General features: G+C 43.8%; 1 long non-coding RNA gene across 1 annotated transcript in view; it reads left to right on the top strand.

The window, feature by feature from the left end:
- LOC309389837 overlaps positions 1 to 21,528 on the top strand; it is a 65,203-nt gene that overhangs the window by 10,860 nt on the left and 32,815 nt on the right. Inside the window, exon 2 of the long non-coding RNA XR_014175014.1 lies at positions 1,231 to 1,263. This is a non-coding gene — a long non-coding RNA (uncharacterized lncRNA). The remainder of the gene's footprint in view (positions 1 to 1,230; positions 1,264 to 21,528) is intronic.

The raw sequence follows: 21,528 nt of genomic DNA, 5'->3' as shown, positions 1-21,528 counted from the left end.
TGTTTGATAACACTTCCTTGCAAAAATTATAAAACACAAATATAATGTGGTTTCTCTTGTGCAAAGGCTTCTCGGTCTTTGTGCCAAATCGTTCTCCTTCCTTCAGTACCAGCAACAGTGGCCACAAATGCCCTGGCCAAAGGTATTGGCATTCCTCTCTTGTTCTCTTGACCTGGAACAGTGTTCTTTTCCTTAAAATAAGAACACAAACACAAAACGAGAAAAGAAACCCTGACCCAGTCTATTGTAGCACAAAGGTAACCAGCAGATGTGATCTTTCCAACCCAGTGCCTTCGAAACGTGTACCACTCTCTTTCTAAAAATTCCCATTTTATACATACACTGGAAGCATTTTAAATTAATTGATGTACAATCAATCAGACTAAGTCTGTTATCCAGGGTTGGGCTTCAAAAACTTTAGCCATGGCTTCTCTGCCCAGTTGCTGGGTGGGCATGGCCTAGTCGGCCCCCTGCACCACGAAGGGTGTTTCTGGGTGGGCATGGCCCCGCCCACCTCCTTGGGTTCAGTGCGGGCCCTCTACTTGCCTGGCATCCCAAACGGGGCCGCATGTGGACTCCGGGAAGGGGCATGGAGGGGAGGGGCAAGGTGGGCGGGGCCAGCCAGGGGTGGGATTTGCGGGTTTTCCAAACTGGGCAGATTCTTAGCTAAAGGTTCTCCTGAACCCGTGTGAACCCGCAGCAGCCCACCCCTGCTGTTATCCTATATTTCCATAGAGTGGTGTTTCACAATCTTGGCAACTTTAAGACCTGTAGACTTTTAATTCCCAGAATTCCCCAGTCAGCATGGCTAACTGAGGAATTGTGGGAGTTGAAGTTCACACAACTTAAAGTTGCCAAGGTTGAGAAACACTGCCCTACAGCACTGAATTTACTGCTGAATCGATGCTCAAATGAAAAACAGCAATTAGCGTTGCATTTAATGGGTAAATTCACAAGTTCAAATGATGTATCAGGCTGTTCATAATTTAGTTCATTACACTATTATCTGTGATAACTTGTAGACTGAAGGAAAACTCTCTCCTCTTCATGTTTTTATTAATAGCTGTTTAATTATGAAATAAAGGAGCTCTTTTGCTCAGCTTATTCTGAAAATGTGTTAATTCAGGATTCTTTCACTATCTTCTGGATTTATCTGTGGATATCCTAAAAGTTGGTATCATTATGCCCAGTATGCATTAGTTAGAAATGTTTTCTTTCTTTTTCTTTTAGATGTGTTTAGTCTGGCAGTGAAATCAATCAGCAGTAAGTACAGTATTTCCTTCATTACACCTACAAAGAGATCTCCATGTAGTCCTTGACTTACAGCCGTAATTGAACCTTGAATTACGCTCATAAGTCAGTGCAGTCATACATTGAGACATTGTGTGCCTGGATTCCAAGTTAAAACTGTTTTTTATAATGGTCGTTAAGCAAAGGCCCAGTTGCTAAGCAAATCCGTTTTCTGTTTTGCTGCCCGAAATCAGAAGTAAATACCAGAAACTGAGGGGAAAAGTCACAAATTGCAGCCATGTGACTGTGGGATGCTGTAAACACCTGTAAAGGTGAGCTGCCCAAAATGGGATCGCATGGCTACCTGTATTTCTTTACGCAGAGGTGTCAAACTCGATTTCATTGAGGGCCACATCAGGGTTGTGTTTCATCTCAGGGGGATGGAGCGTGGCCACCTCAACTTTACTTGTGTCAGGTGGCCTGAGCACTGTGGTGCCTGAGGGCTGTAGCTAAAAACGGATATCGGGAGGGCTGCGCATGGTTTCGTTTTTACTGGCAGAATCATCGTGGGCCAGTCCATTGTTGTTTCCAGGGTGGCCCCATGGGATCTAAAATCTAAGCCGAATCCAGCTCGCGGTCCTTGATTTCGACATTCTTGGCTTACGGTGTGTATGTATGTGTGTATATAATACATACCTATTTCCCTGGCTTAGCTGATAAAGGAGAAGAACCGGTGGTGTAGTGGCTAGCAAGTCTGCCTAATATGTAACACATCCCAGGTTCAAATCCCAGTAAGGGTATGGCTAGCTGATGAGAGCTAAATAGCTTAAAATGGATCCATACTAGTCTCCCTTTATTTATTTATCAGCACAAATACAACACAAATATAACAAATACAACACACACACACACACACACACACACACACACACACACACACACACACACACACACATATATATATATATATATATATATATATATATATATATATATATATATATATATATATATATATTACAGGCTTTGCTACCAGTGACAGCTGCCAACAGCATCAATAATGGGAAGAACAAAGGAGAACATTTTCAATGATTCTTGGTCATGAGATGATATAAAAACATGATGTTCAGAGAAAGTATGCTAGGCATCCCCTTCTCTTATTTTTTACCCAAAAGAACCTTATGATACATGTAAGGCTCAAAAGTATGGCTGGCTCAAAGTCGCCCATCAAGCCGAACATGGTGTGCGAACCTGACCAATGGTGGCTTATTCATGAGAGGTCCTTGGTACTCTCTGAGTTTGATTGTTTTCTTGCAGACATTTCATTACCCAAGCTAAGTAACATCCACCAGCACTAATGATCTTACCTAGCTTGAATAATGAAACATCTACAAAAAATCCAACCAAGCTCAGAGAGCATCAAGGACTCCTCACGTCAATCCTGAGCTACAAATGTTCTCCTTTATTGGTGGCTTATTCATCATGCCATATTAAAGCAAACCATGGCTTACTTGGTTCACACAGTCGTGACGCCAGTGATATCACTTTCTGAGGAGAAGTAGCAGGTGCTACTTACAGGCTTATTCGAGGCCTCTGGTTCAGAGTACAAGGAAAGAGTGGGCCAGACGAGGCTTTGGTGAGGTACTGAAATGATTGGTCCCATTTTAACTGCTTACAATGGAAGTTGAATTTTAAAAAGTCAGGCCGTTGCAAATAAGCTGAACTTTGGTTACCCATTCTTTTTTGCTTTTAGTAAGATTAAAATTTATCTACCAAAATGTAAGCGCCAGAAACAATGATTGTTATGATTGGCACCAATAACATTCTGTGGAAATCCCATGTTTAAAAGGGCTGCCTTTTCCTAACAATGCTGTCTCTAATCCTGGATTTTATATCCTGTTTTTGAGACAGCTTGGCCAACGTAAATTCCTGTTTCAACTAAAAGGGTACTTTTAAAGGAAAAACCATTAGTTTAGATTCTTTATTTTCATTGTCTCTTGGAAGGAGGCAAAGAAGTCTGCAAGGAGTCTCATCTTTTCTCCAGAATTTGCCTGCTACCGTTTTCTTCTTCAAGGCACGTCTGATATTCTTAGATAGTGTATAGTAGCTGAAGAAGCTTTCTAGAGGACCAGAAATGCAAACTAATGGCTGGAGTTGCATAATGCATTCAGCCAAAATGGATTGGCTAAATGTCTATGGAGATTCTCAGTCATCCAGGTCCCAAAGGTGCTTTTTCCAAAGACAACTGGAAAAAGCACATTTTTGTTTTTCCTTGAAGATGTTTTATTTCTCATCCAAGGAACTTCTTCAATTACTGAAGAAGCTTCTTGGATGAGAAGTAAAAAGTTTTCAAGGGGGGAAAAAACCCAGTTGCCTTTGGGAGGAAAAGCACCTTTGGGACAATGGTTTGGCTAGTTTGGTCTATAATTTTAGGCAATGGGTTTTATGGGGTGATTCAGAAACTAGGAATTAGATTTGAGGGAAACAATTATTTCATCCTCCAAGGTCTTTCTGTTCCTCCTTCAACTCCCCAAAATAATAGTATGAGCAGTAATTTTCTCAAAATGGAATTCTTCATTGGGGTTCCTAGGATTTCAACCATTCCGTCGACGGGAGCAGCGTCCGAGGTGGCTCGGGAGTTCATGGCTTCCATGACAGCCATGGGCCTGACCCAACTAATTCAGGGCCCCACACACGAAGGCGGCCACACACTGGACCTTATCTTTGTATCTGAGCAGTGGACGAGTGATCTGGGAATAGGGGATTTAGAGATTACGCCCCTGTCATGGTCAGATCACTCATGTCTCCGGCTGGACTTCCCTGGCGCTACCCTCCACCGCGAGGAGGCGGAGCCAGTTTGTTCAAGCTGGTACCGCCCCAAGCACTTGATGGAACCGGACAGGTTCCAGACGGAGCTTGGGCCTTTACCTGTAGCCCTGACCCGCGCTCGGTCGGAGGACCTAGTCGACGCCTGGAATAGGGCGACGGCGGGGGCCTTGGACCGGGTTGCGCCTCTGCGACCTCTCCTACGGCAATGACCCACCCGGGCTCCCTGGTACACCGAGGAGCTTAGGGTGATGAAGCGCCATAGGAGACGTCTAGAGAGCAGGTGGAGGTCCTCACGCTCCGAATCTGACCGAACACAGGTACGATCCTATTTACGGACCTACCTTGTGGCATTGAGAGCGGCCAAACATAGACATTGTGCCGCTCTCATTGCATCTGCGGATAACCACCCTGCCGCCCTGTTTAGGGTGACCCGCTCTCTCCTGTTGCAGGAGACGTGGGAGGCACCCTTGCAGGGAAGAGCAGAGGAGTTTGGGGAATATCTGCAAGACAAAGTCGCTCAGATCCGGAGCGGATGGCCCCCCCCCAGTGGACCGGACGAGCCGACATCAGTGAGTCTTGTGAGTCCACTCTGGGAGGAGTTTGACTCTGTTGCCCCCGAGGATTTAGACGGGTTGCGTGGACGGCTACGACCCACCACATGTTCAATGGACCCGTGCCCCTCCTGGTTGGTACTGGCATCCTGGGAGGTGACGCGAGGCTGGCTTCTGGGCCTGGTGAACGCCTCATTGAGCGAGGGTTCCTTACCGACTGCCTTGAAAGAGGCGGTGGTGAGGCCCCTGCTCAAGAGGCCTTCACTTGACCCAACGGAGCTAGCTAATTATCGTCCAGTCTCCAACCTCCCCTTTTTAGCGAAGGTTGTTGAGAATGTGGTGGCGCAGCAATTTCCACGTCACCTCGACGAATCCGTATATCTAGACCCATGCCAGTCCGGCTTCCGACCCGGACACAGCACCGAGACAGCCTTGGTCGCGTTGGTGGATGATCTCTGGAGGGCCAGAGATAGAGGTTGCTCCTCTATCCTGGTCCTATTAGACCTCTCAGCGGCTTTTGATACCATCGACCATGGTATCCTACTGCGCCGGCTGGAGGGGATGGGAGTCGGAGGCACCGTTTTACGGTGGTTCGGCTCCTACCTCTCCGGCCGGATGCAATATGTGTTGACTGGGGGGCAGAGGTCAACCCCGAGGCCACTCTCTTGTGGGGTGCCGCAAGGGTCGGTCCTCTCGCCCCTTCTGTTCAACGCATATGTGAAGCCGCTGGGTGAGATCATCCGTGGCTTTGGGGTTGAGTACCATCTGTACGCTGACGATACTCAGTTGTACATCTCAACCCCAGGCCACCCCAACGAGGCTGTCGATGTGATGTCCCGGTGTTTGGAAGCCGTCGGGGTCTGGATGGGGGACAACAGACTCAAACTCAACCCCTCCAAGACCGAGTGGCTGTGGCTACCGGCACCTCGGTTCAGCCAGTTAACTCCATCACTGGCCATAGGGGGCGAACAATTGCCCCCTGTGGAACGGGCGCGCAATTTGGGCGTCCTCCTAGATGCCCGGCTGTCAATGGATGACCATGTGGCAGCCGTGGCAAGGGGGGCGTTCCACCAGGTTCGCCTGGTGCGCCAATTGCGCCCCCTTCTGGACCGGGATGCCCTACGCACGGTCACTCATGCACTGGTGACATCTCGCCTGGACTACTGTAACGCTCTCTACATGGGGCTCCCCTTGGGACGCGCCCGAGGACTGCAGCTAGTTCAGAACGCAGCCGCGCGGGTAGTCATGGGGAGTACCAGGTACTCCCATGTAACACCTCTCCTGCGCGAGCTGCACTGGCTGCCTGTGGTCTTTCAGGTGCGTTTCAAGGTTCTGGTTACCATCTTTAAAGCGCTCCATGGCACAGGGCCTAGTTACTTGCGGGATCGCATCCTCCCACATACATCCCTGCGGCCAATCCGCTCTCACAGGGAGGGCCTTCTCCTGGTGCCGTCCACTAGGCAATGCCAACGGGCGACACCGAGGAGTAGGGCCTTCTCTGTGATGGGCCCAACCCTCTGGAATGACCTCCCCCCCGATATTAGAATCACTACTGACCTCCGCTCCTTCCGACAGAAACTGAAGACACACCTGTTCCGACTGGCTGGTTTGGCATAATTTTAACGTCTACCTCCTGGCATACACATTCTTACTGGTTTTTAGAGGGATATTGTTTTAAATTTAACTTGATATTTTAAACTTTTGTATTGATTTATTTATTAGCTGTACAGTATGGCATATTTTACCCTCCTCTTATACATGTATTTATATAGTTATTTCTACGTTTTAATCTGTTGTATTTTAATACGGACTGTACACCGCCCCGAGTCCCTTTCGGGAGAGGGGGCGGTATATAAACACTAATAATAAAATAAATAAATAAATAAAATAAATAAAATTCCTCTTTTTTTAAAGTTTATCAAGTGTTTAAATATGATATAGGATATTTTCTGGTGTTCAGGCTAAAAGCCCCTGACCCCAATATATCTTCGCAAGGAAAGCAAGGGACTGGCTCAGCTACAGGTAGTTCTTGACTTACAACAGTTTGTGAAGTGATCCATCAAAGTTACAATGGCACTAAAAAAGGTGAGTTATGACCATTTTTTACACTTACCACCATTACAGCATCCCCATGGTCACATGATCAAAATTCAGATACTTGGTTCGTATTTATGAACTGGCCCATATTTATGATGGTTGCCGGGTCTTGGCTCATATGATCACCTTTAGTAACCTTCTGACAAATAAAATTAGTGGGTAAGCCAGATTCACTTAACAGCCATGTTACTAACTTAACAGCTACAATGATTCACTTAACAATTGTGGCAAAAAAGGTCATAAAATGAGGCAAAACTCAATTACTGTCTCCATTAACAACAGAAAAAAAATGGGCTCAATTGTGGTTGTTGCCAAATTTTGATCACGTGACCATGGGGAAGCTGCAATGGTCATAAGTGTGAAAACACTTTTTTTCAGTGCCACTATAACTTTGAATGGTCCCTAAATCAACTGTTGTAAGTCGAGGACTACCCAGGATTGAGAACACTTCAGATCACCAAAAGAACAAATCATTTAATACCTGGATGAAATAAAACCAGATTTTAAGCATTGATAAAGAATTTGCAGCTTAGATATTAAACATACATCCTCAAAAATTGCTGATGTTTGGAAAATCAAAGACATTCAAAAAAAGAAGTCAAAGTGGTTAGATTTTTTTCAGCGATGACACAAGCATAGATTTAAAGAAGTCTGTCGGAGAGAAACAGAACTGGTGGTCACTGGAACAAGAAGAGCTGAATGGAACCGAATGTCTGAATAGCTACAGAGGTTTTTCTGCAGCTCAGATAGGGTAGCCTTAGAAAGCAACTATCACTCCTAAATGAGAAAACTGTTAATAGAAAAACTCAATTTGAAGAAGGTGAAGTCAGTAGGGTGACAAGCAAAAGGAAGGGAGGTCTTTAAAATGGAATTTTTAATACTAAGCCGTATACTTAGTTAAAAGGTGCTTCCTTTCCAACAATTTTGCCTGAAACTGACACAGCTTTTTGCTTATCATTAGGAAGAATTCAGCTGCTGCTATTATTATTAGCAAGATGAATTGCATCCTTTTCATTGTTGTGTTCCAATCTTTTTAAAGAAACCTTGTTTCTGGCTTTAAAAAAAAAACTTGAATATAGTTGCAGCCTCACAGTGTCCAAGTTAGAATGCCCACCACCCTGTGAACAAAGCGCTGATAATCCAGTGCTTTATTTTGTTCATAGATGAAGGGTTTTTTTAAAAAACAAAACAAAACACCCAAATATTATCTTGTTTGGCTTTGTGCAAAAATGCACCAATTATGGAGCTGAAATGCAATTGTGCTCATCATTACTGCAATGAATGCAATTAATGCAATGAATAAAAGGGAGAAAATGGCTCTAGTCCTGAAGATGATATGGCTGAAAAATGGTCAACTTAGGTAAAGTTAAGAATTAATTAATTTAGGAACAGATTCATTGAAGGGCTTGTTTCAACAAGACCAACATTCCATGAAAAGCAAGAAATGTTCTTTTTTGTTTTGTTCCTTAGTTTTATATACTCCTTTTTGTCTAGAAATATAAGATCATCATCATTTAGCGTAATTTTTAAACACATGATGAAACCTTGGCTATATTGAATAATATTGATCTGTTCTTCTCTCATGTCAGTACACAGTAAGGTCATAAACAACAAGCAAACATACCTGAGTGATCCAAGATTGTAAATCTGAGATTGAATTGTCTTTCCAACATGGAAGAACATTTTTTTCTGCCTTTGCCCATATTCAAAATATCTATTATCCTTCATTTTCCAGGTTTTTCACATATAATTCATGAATATATTTATCTTTTAACCATTTTATATTTTGTAACACTACATTAACAAACATTTGGATATTAAACCAAAATATGGCAATAATGTGACAAGCCTGTTTCACATGAATAAATGTCCCCCGGCTTATTTTAAATTTTCAGATTACAACCAGTCCATTTGATACATTGCTTGGAGTTCAGTAAACATAAAAATTGTATTTTGTTGAATTAGTGTTATTTTAAGATTATAAGAGACATGCTTAATATTGTCTTAATACTGTCTTAATACTTTAAGATTATAAGAGACATGCTTAATACTGACAACATACTGCGTTGTCCATAAAACAAGAATGCTTTTTATTTAATTACTAATTAAATAGATCAATCTTGTTATGTCTCATGTTTACAATAGAAATTTACTTGGCTTTTTGGAAAGAAGCTGAGCTTTTCAAACATTAAGAATACAGTTCCATATATGCCATAAATATCAGTGGTGATAATGAACTTGCCAATCATGGGGCCTAAATCATAATCAAATGTATGTCAAATATAAAAATGTGGTTCTGTTCATCTTACTGGATGCTGTGAAACACTGCAATTTTTCTTAATCAAATTATTGGAGATAAAAAATTTCTTTAACTGAAAAAATAAAACCAGAGTTTTTAACAAGTGGTTTAATTCCATAATATTTTAAAGAGTCAAAAAATGGACGCGGGGGCTCAGTGGCTAAGACGTTGAGCTTGTCGATCAGAAAGGTCAGTAGTTCAGCGGTTTGAATCCCTAGTGCCGTGTAATGGAGTGAGCTCCTGTTACTTGCCCCAACTTATGCCAACCTAACAGTTTGAAAGCACGTAAAAATGCAAGTAGAAAAATAGGGACCACTTTGGTGGGAAGGTAACAGTGTTCCATGCGTCTTCAGCATTTAGTCATGCCGGTTACATGACCATGTAGATGTCTGTGGACAGCGCTGGCTCTTCGGCTTTGAAACGGAGGTGAGTACTGCCCCCTAGAGTTGGGAACGACTAGCACATATGTGCCAGGGGAAACTTTACCTTACTTTTAAAGAGTCGATAAAATATGATGAAACCTGAATAAATGGCAAGTTGTCTCATTCCAGAGTAAATGTATGCCAATCCAATCTGCCATTGCAGATAGGCAGATTGTTATGAAGCTTTTTGTATCCTCTGTTTTTGAATTATACTTTTCTCTGTACTTAGAGTTACTCTGTTCTATAGGGCTTGGGATCAGTAGGAGCTGACATTCCAAGTTTAGCTCTGCTACTAGCATAACACTGTAAACCTAAGAAGTCAAACTCTCTGTTAGTAGATTGTAATGTGGAGTCCACCACTCTTATTACAGGTACTTTTATTTATTCAAGAGTGACTGTGTATTTTTAGCGTATTGGTTCTCCTTACGTGCATAGCTAGCACTTTAATGCAAAGGAAAAATAAGCCCTCAAGTATGTGTGCTAATAGCCTGATACGAAATATGGACAATCAAATCTTGTAGACAAGCCAAGTGAATTGTGACATGAACTGCTGTCTGTTTCCCTTTCAAGAGGGATGTTGGCTGGACATCAAAGATGACCAACTTGGTATTCAGATGTACATATTTGAGGGGAAATGCTTGGTATGAGAGCATCACCCTCTATCAGAATGCAGGTATTCTTTGGAGATAAGAAACCAATAGAAACAGATGTGATGTCAGAACTGCTTGTATACATAAATTAAGGAGGAGTGTGTTTATGCAAAATGATTTTGAAGGAGTTTCAAAATAGCAGATTCATATATTTCTTCCCAAGGGATATGTGTTTCATTTGGAAATTCCTCCAAAGAATTGGTAATGCCATGATTTGAGGCCAAGTTACTCTTTTGAGCAAAATAAAAAAAAATGCATGTTGATTTTTCAAAAGTAATACCATTTTGGATAAATATTTCTTTTCTTATTCAGTACCCAATATGTAAGGTCCAAACAATAGAAGAGACTGACTGCTATTCTAAATTGAGGCCTGAATCAAAAATACATTTTTTTCCAAATGCCTTTGCAGTATTTTGAGCATCTGCATGATTTACTTTGGAAATATGAAGGACGAGAACACTAACTTAACTTTGAGGATCTTCAAAAATGTAAAACTCTAGGAAGAACCGATCATCCTTTTCCAAATGGTCACCTGGAGTCAATTGAAAGTATTTTCAAAGCACCAGAATTTGTGCTCCCTTTTCCAAGACGGTGAATGATTTTTCTGAGTTTGCATAACAATCCTACCTGCTCAACCATCTGGAAACTTTTTCTCTACCAGCTTGTTGAAATTGCATAGCAACTGTGCTTCCACAAGCGCATAACAACAGTGCAGAAACATTGAACTGAAAGGGGGCATTTAGTTCATCAAGACCAAATCCTGCTTCGTGCAGGAATTTAAACTAAAGCATATTAAGGCAAATGGAACCACAATTCATTGCTATATCACATTTAGCTAGATCATATTTAATCTACTACTGCTGTTGCTTCCAAGATCTTTTCTCCAAGTACCGTTACCATTCCAGGAATAACTTTCCTTCCTGTATCACTCATTTGTTTCCTAAGTAAAGAACTTTCCATTTGTCTCTATTATTATTTTTCTGTTATTTCAGCTCATTTTTCTAATTACCAAAAAAGTTTTGAATGATCCATATTTTAGAACATTAGCTGTTGCAGTAGTATCTGATCCACCATTAAGGGCTAAACAAAAAACATGTGCTCAGAAGAACTATCTCTGGTAATTTTCCACTACGTGTAGGCCTCTGGAAGGAGGCTGAACCACGTTAGGAGGAAAAACAAAGGAGACAAAAAGGATCTCATCACCACAATGCCAGGATGAGCAGCCAATGTAAACATGACACCAGGAACCAATAGAATGCTTGTACAGGAAGCATGACCAAATATGGTAGTGTTAAACCTATTACAGGAAGCATGACCAAATATGGTAGTGTTAAACCTATTACAGGAAGTATGACCAAATATGGTAGTGTTAAACCTATGTATGTACCCTTTACTCCACCCTTCCTTGTTTACCAATAAAAGAGGTCCCCAGAGGCAACTCTGGGTGCGGCTTCATCCCAAGGAATCCTGTGTGGTGCCTCCACTCTCCATCTCATGAAATCGGCCCCCGGAGAAGGCCTCTGGCCCAACCGGGAAGATTGAGCCCCGGTTTTCCACAACTGGTGACCCTGACGTGATTTCGCGGAATACGTCTCGGACTGCCCACGCTTACCCGCTTGGAAGAGGCCTGCGCATTCGACCTGTCTGAAACACGACGTGGTTACTCTGTAAGTATGGGCAGAAAATTCCCTCAGCCGCAAGTTGAACATTTGCATGAACTAAGGGAATTAACCGAATCTTCTATAAAAATAGCTTCTCAAGGGGGTAAAACTCTTCCCCAATTAAAAAAGAAGGAATTAAAAATTCTTTCTCCAAAATTATCTTCAATTGGTCTCATGGAGAGGTTAATTTTTCTTCTCCTCCATGGTTAGAGGAACAATTAGCAAAAGAGGGAGGGAATAAACATATGTTTTCTGTCTCTCCACCTAAATTGATTCCACAAGATCATGAAGTAATTAGTTTAAAGGATTGCTTTTTTTCTATCCTTCCTTAACCTGCTTTGCAAGAAAAGTCCATTTTCTGTGTGCCTGCTTCTTATCTCTTCCCCCACCTCCCCCTCTCCAGGATGTCTGTTGCTTCCCCCCCCCCCCACTTTTTCCTCTTTAGAAAGACTCTGTGTTGGCTTCTGCTAAGCTGCTTTCCCCCCCACACACACACACATTTTTTTTCTTTTGAAAGAGTTTGTGTTGGCTTATGTTCCCTTCCCCCACCTCCTCCCTTTTTTGGAAGAGCCTGTGTTGGTTTAACAGATTGTAGGATGTTTTAGAAAAACAACAGAGAGATAATTTTGAGGCTCAAATGGAATTGTTGGTGAAATTAGCAAAAGGAAAACGATCTTGATATGGTAGATATGATTATACATTTACTTAGTTCCTTTTTTGATTTAGAATTATGTTGCAGAATTGATTTTTTGTATAAGTGCTATTCATTGGTTTTGGTAAATCATTATATGGATGATATTTTAATTGGAGCCCCAAAGATATAACCTAATTGGCTTTCAAAAATAAAAAATGATTTTTTACTGGAAGGAGTGCAGAAAAGGGCAACAGAGGTGATTGCTGGAGACTAGAGCATGTGAGGAACAGTTGCAGGAAGGTGGCTTGTTGCAGGAACTGGGTATGTTTAGCTTGAGAGGGAGAAGGAGTAGAGGAGACATGATAGCATTGTTCCAATGTCTCAGGGATTGCCACGGAGAAGAGGGAATCAGGCTGTTCTCCAAGGCACCTGAGGGTGGAACAAAAGGCAATGGGTGGAGGCTGATTAAGGAGAGAAATGGCTTGGAGCTGGGGAGAGATTTCCTGGCAGTTAAGAGCAGTTGGTCAATGGAACAGATTGCCTCCAGGGGTTGTGAATGCCCCAACACTGGAGGTCTTTGAGAGGATGTTCAATGGTTATTTGTCTGAAATGGTATAGGGTTTCCTGCCTAGGCAGGGGGTTGGACTAGAGGACCCCCAGGGTCCCTTCCAACTCTACTATTGTATTGCATTGTATTGTATTGCAGATTGTTCCAGAAAAAAAGCATAACTGCATGAAATGTTGCAATCTTTTTTGCTCCAAATTTCTTTGTTTAAATGAACACGAAGTTCTTTTGCTAATTAATTTATGGCAGCTATTGGGGAACCTTTGTTTGGATTTGTCCGTCTGTGTCTGCCACTACTTAAAGTTTTTATAATAATAAATAATAATAATAAATTTTATTTGATTAGCCGCAACCCTCTCCCGAAGGACTCGGGGCGGCGTACAATCAAAAGGATAAAATACACATAGGACACACATACATACGAAAAAACAAGGACAATTACATTTGTGCATGAAGGAGGGTAGACTTGTAAGTGAAGGACAATAAACACAGCTAAAAACACAATTAAAACACAGTTTAAAATCCCCTTAAATAAAATTGCTAAATTAAAAACCCCTCAGGAGCGTAACGAAGTTATGGTTGAGCCAGGCCAGATATTTGAAAAAGGTGGGTCTTGAGTTTAACACGGAAGGAGCGGAGGTCTGTAGTGGTCCTAATATCCGGGGGGAGGTCATTCCACAGGGCTGGGCCCGCCACAGAGAAGGCTCTGCTCCTAGGCGCCGCCCCATGGCATTGTCTAGTGGACGGCACCTGGAGAAGTCCCTCTCTGTGCGAGCGAATAGGTCGTAGGCATGTGTGGGGCAGAATACGGTCCCGCAGGTAACTAGGTCCTGAGCCATGGAGCGCTTTAAAGATCGTGATCAAAACCTTGAAACGCACTCGATAGACCACAGGAAGCCAGTGCAGCTCGCGCAGGTGTGGTGTCACATGGGAGTACCTGGTGCTCCCCATAATCACCCGCGCGGCCGCATTCTGGACCAACTGTAGTCTCCGAGTGCATTTCAAGGGAAGCCCCATGTAGAGAGCATTGCAGTAGTCCAGGCGAAACGTCACCAGCGCATGGGTGACTGTGCGTAGGGCGTCCCGGTCCAATAGGGGGCGCAATTGGCGCACCAGGCGAACCTGATGGAACGCCCCCCTGGCCACGGCTGTCACATGTTCATCCATGGACAGCCTGGCATCCAGGAGGATGCCCAAATTGCGCGCCCGCTCCACGGGGGCGAGTTGAATGCCCCCAATGGCCAGAGATGGAATTATCTGGTTGAACCGGGGAGCCGGAACCCACAGCCACTCCGTCTTGGAAGGGTTGAGCCTGAGTCGGTTGTCATCCATCCAGACCCGTACGGCTTCCACACACCGGGACATCACTTCGACGGCCTCGTTGGGGTGGTTCGGGGTGGAAATGTACAGCTGAGTATCATCAGCGTACAGATGGTATCCCACCCCAAAACCACGGATGATCTCACCCAGCGGCTTCATGTATGTGTTGAACAGGAGTGGCGAGAGGACCGACCCCTGTGGCACCCCACAGATAAGGGGGCTTAGGGTCGACCTCTGCTCTCCTGCCAACACACGTTGCGTCCTGCCGGAGAGGTAGGAGCTGAACCACCGCAAGACGGTGCCCCGGATCCCCAACCCCTCCAGTCGGTGCAACAGGATACCATGGTCGATGGTATCAAAAGCCGCCGAGAGGTCTAATAGGACCAGGATAGAGGAACAACCCCTATCTCTGGCCCTCCAGAGATCATCCACCAACGCGACCAAGGCCGTCTCTGTGCTGTGCCCAGGGCGAAAGCCGGACTGGCGCGGGTCTAGATAATCATTCTCCTCCAGATGTCGTGGAAACTGAGAAACCACCACACTCTCCACAACCTTCGCCAAAAAGGGAAGGTTGGAGACAGGACGATAATTGACCAGCTCCATAGGGTCCAGGGAAGGCTTCTTGAGCAAGGGTCTCACCACCGCCTCTTTCAAGGCGGCCGGGAGAGACCCCTCACCCAACGAAGCGTTCACTAGGTCCAGGAGCCAGTCGCGTGTAACCTCCCAGGATGCCAGTACAAGCCAGGAGGGACACGGGTCCAGTAAACATGTGGTAGGTCGCAGTTGCCCACACAATCTGTCCAAATCCTCGATGACAACCAAGTCAAACTCCTCCCAAAAAGGTTTCTCAAGACTCGCCACTGGCGTCTCGACTGGGCCACTGAAGGGGACCCAATCCTTCCGGATTTGAGCGACTTTATCCTGCAGATATTTCCCAAACTCCTCTGCCCTACCCTGTAAAGGGGCCTCCCGTGGCCTCTGAAACAGAAGAGAGCAGGACACCCGAAACAGGGCGGCAGGGCGGTTCTCTGCGGATGCAATGAGAGCGGCACAATATTGACGTTTGGCCGTTCTCAATGCCACTAGGTACGTCCTTAAATGGGCTCGTACCTGTGCTCGGTCAAGTTCGGATCGGGAGGATCTCCAACGACTCTCTAGGCATCTCTTGCGGTGCTTCATCACCCTTAGCTCCTCGGTAAATCAAGGGGCCAGGGTGGATCGTTGCCGCCGGAGAGGCCGCAAAGGCGCCACCCGGTTCAAGGCCCCGGTAGTCGCATTATTCCACGTGGCCACCAGGTCCTCTACCCGAGGGCGGGTCAGGGCTGCAGGAGGTGGCCCAAGCTCCGTCTGGAACCTGTCTGGTTCCATCAAGCGCCTGGGGCGGAACCATCTAGTGTTCTCCGGTTCCGCCTCCCCGCAGCGAGGAGTAGCACCAGGGAAGTCAAGACGGAGGAGTGAGTGATCTGACCATGACAGAGGAGTGATGGTTAAATTCACTCCTCCCAGATCACTCAACCACTGGCGAGAGACAAAAACAAGGTCCAAGGTGTGACCTCCCTCGTGTGTCGGGCCCTGAATCATTTGAGTCAGGTCCATGGCTATCATGGAAGCCATGAACTCCCGAGCCCCCTCTGATGCTTCTCCCACCGACGGCAGGTTAAAATCCCCCATCACTAAAAGTTTGGGGGTCTCAACCGCCACCGATGAGATCAGCTCGAGGAGCTCAGGCAGGGTCGCTGATGTATGGCGGGGAGCCAGGTATACTATCAGCAAACCCATCTGCCTCCTAGGGCCCCATTTCACAACCAGGGATTCACATCCGGACGTCTGTAGCACAGTGGACTCCCTCGGCTCTAAATCCTCCCGGATAATCACTGCTACCCCACCGCCCCTTCCCCGGGCCCGGGGCTGGTGAAATGCTTGGTAACCTGGTGGGCACATTTCCACGAGGGGTAACCCTCCCTCGTGGCCCAACCAGGTTTCCGTTATTCCCGCGAGGTCCGGCTCCCCCTCCAAAATCAGATCGTGAATGAGGGGGGCCTTATTGACAACGGACCTCGCATTGCATAACAACAGCCTCAGGCCCTGGGCCTGCAGATCCTGACCACCTAGAACGCGGGGGTTGGTACAAGCGACCGGGTGTAACCAGCACCCACGGTCTCCCAACCGACTACGGGTTGTTAATCTGTCCTCGTATCTGCCCCTCCCTACGACTGTTGGGATCAAGAAGCCCTGTATATTTTATTTGATTTATTATTATTTTTCTTTTCCGTGCTCTTGCCACAGTTGAAAAGATTAATGAGATTTTGAGCATTCCATTTGTGGTTTGCGTAACTTGTCAGCTAATTCTTTTGATGTTTTTTTAGATAAAAAGACTCCGTTTTAAAATGTCTTGCCATTATTATTATTTTTAGGCAGTTGTTGAATTAATAACCTTGGGTTTGTTGTAGAAATTGGACTGATTTAATTAATATTATTTTTTCCTATTCCAAAATCTGATTTTTAATTTTGTTTTCAGAATAACTTCTTTCTTCAGTGTGCTTTAACTGACTATGTGGTCTGTATTTCTTATCATTTGCCTAAAGATCTTTGGCTTGCATGTTTAATGACTTTTCTTTTCCTACCTTGCAATACCGTTGTTCTTGCAACACTAAAAATTGTCTGTTGCTACTTTAACTTTTCACATCTTTTTTCAACAAGCTTTTAAACTACATTTCTGACTTTCATTATGTGTGTCAATTTATTTTTAATTTTCTAGGTATTTTTTTAACTACGTTTTTTCTTCAGATTTATTTATTTTTGATAATTTTTTCATCAAAATGCCTGGGGACTGGCACAATTTTGCCATATGCCACTCAACCAGGTCAAGCAAATTGTTTCATCTTGCCCCCAGTGTTTTGGGGCATTTCCCTCTGGGGACACGGAAGTTAATCCCCATGATTTGGCCTCTAATTATTATGGCAAATGGATGTCACCTATGTTTCTTTTTTGGCTCCTTAGAAGTAAATTTATTTATCTATATATTTTTTTGGCCACATTTTAATGAGAAGAAACAGCTAATCATGTTTTTTTCTCACCTTTTTTCAGCCTTTACTGCCTTGGGCAAACTTTTCTTTTTAAAGACTGATAATGTCATGGCCTATTTTTCATTGGCTTTTTGTAATCTTGTACTAATTGGAACATTGTTTTAATTTTTGGGTTTTTTTTTTCCTTACAATTCCACAGGTTAAGCCATTGTGGAACGTGTTAATTGGTCCTTTAAGGACTGTCTTCTCAAACAAATAAAAAAGGAGGGATTTGGGGTACCTAACAATTTGGTGTACTCCAATTTGGCTAATTTGGCATAGGTAACATAATAGATTTAAAAAGTTTGTTTGCCTCCCCCGCAAGGGGGACGAGGACATGTTGTGCTTGCTTCTACAGATCTTTGTGGATTCTAGCATGTGATGCTTGTCCAGCCAAAAATATTGTCGTACCAGTTCCCAAATCCAGTTCCAGAGATGACCAAGAAGACTTTACAGACAGCACAGTGGCCAATACGATCTTGCCAAAACAGCTGTCCAGTGATGTGAAAAACCAAAAACCACCAAAGCAGTGCTGAAACAACGACACGTGGAACTAATGCGCTGCCATTTTTGCCAATTCCCTAGTCATCATTTGTTTATGTTTACTTGTTCTGTCATCTCACCCAAAAACTCATTTGAACAGTGACTGAAGTAAAAATCTATGGGTGCAGCTAACATTGCACACACTTATCTGAACTGTACATGGAACATTTACTTTCTACATGTTTGGATCCTGTTTGAATCTTGCCTGCAGTAATTCAACACTTCATTGGTTCGAACTATAAGACTATCTTTTATTGGGGATTAATTGCTTATGATCCTCGTCCTGATAGCAATCTGGACTGCAGAACACAATCAACATGTGACGGCCACCATGATCAACCAACCACCACCTCCACTGATGTTGATGCCGCGGATTGCCACCGCTCCAGTTAATGGGACCACATCTTTCACCTGCATCCTTACCATGAGTGGCCATGGACCAATTATTTTAACGTGGGCCCGGAAAGGCGAGGAGGAACATCAGCTGTCCAACTCTTCTACCATCACAATTACCTCTCGTGTCAACCCTACCTCATCTACGCTGACCCTTCACCGTGCCCGACTCTCAAACTGCCTTCCCACTCGCCAAGTCATTTCTTCACTTGACGCTTTTCTTAAAGTTTCTCATCTGCCAAGATGAAAGCGAGCAACCACCCTTTCTCAGGATTGTGCGGAATGCATCCAGACCACAAAATCAGGCACTCGCACTCGTCAGACATTAATCTATCACACACTGAAGCCAGACTGTACAAAAGACCTAGACTCTTGCACCCGAAACAACACTGTGTATGCCCGCTGCACCACTTCGTCAGGAACTCAGTGTTATCACCCGCACGCCCTGGGCCCTGTTTATGCTTCTATTCACGTATATGGGTATAAAGGGGGCAGTTGGCATCCGAATGCCAAATTTCAAATACCCTCAACTCTCTTTTTGCTTGCCCAACAACGATCAGGGCATGTTGCTCACAATACCTCCCGGAATCGCCCCTCAAATAACCAAAAGGGCTCAGTTTCTGTTTGTTTTGACGCTTGCACAGCCATAACTAAAGGGCAGGGTGATGGGGCTATGGGGGTCACCTGTGGTTCCTTTTCATGGGAGCAATCATACTTAACTGTACAAAAATATCTTTTTGCTCTTCGCAAGGTGCAATCCACTGGGCATGTTAGTTTTCAAGAGGCTTATAACTATTGGTACACAGGCCCGATTGGAACCATCCAATCTGGCCCTGAGGGTTTTAACTTTACCTTAGGCCCGGCTGCCACCACATGTTCCACCGGCCATTGTAACACTGTTTGTTTATCAGCCCCTACTACGCACTCCCCTTCAACCCATTATTATGGATTTGGCCTTGGTATTGATGTCACTGGAAAGGACCCTTACGGGTACATTGTGGTACGGGTTCAAACCCACATACTCTCCTCTTCCTCTCTTTCGGTGTTTTGGGAATATGAGGAAGAGATTTCAAAACTCAATCAACTCCCCACTCCTCCTAAAGCCCATAATATGTTTATTAATTTGGCCGAAACTATAGCGAAAGAGTTGGTTGTAAAAAATAGTTTTGTGTGTGGTGGAACTAATATGGGAGATCAGTGGCCATGGCATGCCAGAGAGGCCAATTATACTGAACTCGCAATATGGAAAGCAAACTATACCTAACTCCAACGAACAAATGAAACTTGGCTATTAAGTTCTAATCTCGTTGGACGGGTATGCTACCAAAGAAATAATGCTTCTGACAGAGTCCCAGTGGGAAATCTGTTGTGTCTGTCCACCTGGAATAATAACACATGGTGGTCTTCTAACAATGCCACTGCCTCCATCAATTCACTCGCATCCACAGAACACTTATCGTATTTACAGGACCCTGGAAATGACCTTTTACCATGGTTTTCACCTGACGGGTTATACTGGATTTGTGGCGCTTACGCATATAATGTTCTTCCCAAGGGATGGTATGGCTCTTGTGTTTTAGGTGTCATTCAACCCTCCTTTTTCCTTCTTCCTCTTAAACGACGCCAAATACTTGGCATACCTTTATATGATGAAGTAGGCCGCATACAAAAACGTGACATTTCTAGAATTTCAAACAATATTAACATTGGCAACTGGAAAGATAATGATTGGCTCCCCGAGCGCATTATCAATTATTATGACCCTGCTACATGGGCCCAAGATGGCACTTGGGGCTATCGCACACCCATTTATATGCTTAATCGCATCATAAGACTCCAAGCAGTGGTAGAAATCATTACCAACAAAACAGCTCTTGCCTTAAAACAACTCGCCAAAGAAAGTGCTCTTTCTCACACATATATTATGCAAAATCGTCTTGCCTTAGACTATTTATTAGCCAAAGAAGGGGGAGTATGTGGAAAATTTAATCTATCCAATTGTTGTATCCAGATAGACAACAGTGGAAAAGTAATTGAACAAATAACATCGGATATGGTAAAAATTGCCCATGTTCCCATCCAGACATAGTCTGGGTTAGATTTCAGAGATATGTTTGGTTCATGGTTCCCCAAATTGCCTGGCTTTCAGGCCATTGTTGCGCTCATTGGTATGATTGCTTTAGGATGTATTGTATTGCCTTGTGTCTTACCAATTTTTGTAAAAACTATTTCCAACAGTCTATCACTGATTGCTGAAAAGCGTGCTGTCGCTCAGGTGAATGCATTATGGCACAACAAGGAATATTCCTTGATACCTCAAGATGAATCTATCCAAAGCGAGCTCCCGGATGCCTTTAAAGGCAGCGAGGAAGAAATAGACAATGATATCATCACCATTAACTATGATAAAAAAACCTCCCATCACCTTCAGTAGTGATGAGGAGACCATTTCAACATCTCCCCACTTTTTAGCAACAAGTCTAAATATTCTGCCTTTTAAAACAAAAAACAGAGGAGATGTTGCAGTAGTATCTGATCCACCATTAAGGGCTAAACAAAAAACATGTGCTCAGAAGAACTATCTCTGGTAATTTTCCACTACGTGTAGGCCTCTGGAAGGAGGCTGAACCACGTTAGGAGGAAAAACAAAGGAGATAAAAGGATCTCATCACCACAATGCCAGGATGAGCAGCCAATGTAAACATGACACCAGGAACCAATAGAATGCTTGTACAGGAAGCATGACCAAATATGGTAGTGTTAAACCTATTACAGGAAGCATGACCAAATATGGTAGTGTTAAACCTATTACAGGAAGCATGACCAAATATGGTAGTGTTAAACCTATTACAGGAAGCATGACCAAATATGGTAGTGTTAAACCTATTACAGGAAGTATGACCAAATATGGTAGTGTTAAACCTATTACAGGAAGCATGACCAAATATGGTAGTGTTAAACCTATTACAGGAAGCATGACCAAATATGGTAGTGTTAAACCTATTACAGGAAGCATGACCAAATATGGTAGTGTTAAACCTATTACAGGAAGCATGACCAAATATGGTAGTGTTAAACCTATTACAGGAAGCATGACCAAATATGGTAGTGTTAAACCTATTACAGGAAGTATGACCAAATATGGTAGTGTTAAACCTATTACAGGAAGCATGACCAAATATGGTAGTGTTAAACCTATTACAGAAAGCATGACCAAATATGGTAGTGTTAAACCTATTACAGGAAGTATGACCAAATATGGTAGTGTT

Source organism: Natrix helvetica, assembly GCF_964273705.1.
Source record: "Natrix helvetica genome assembly, chromosome: 3".
In the NCBI taxonomy this organism is placed as follows: domain Eukaryota; kingdom Metazoa; phylum Chordata; class Lepidosauria; order Squamata; family Natricidae; genus Natrix; species Natrix helvetica.
This window is presented reverse-complemented; position numbering and strand designations above follow the sequence as displayed.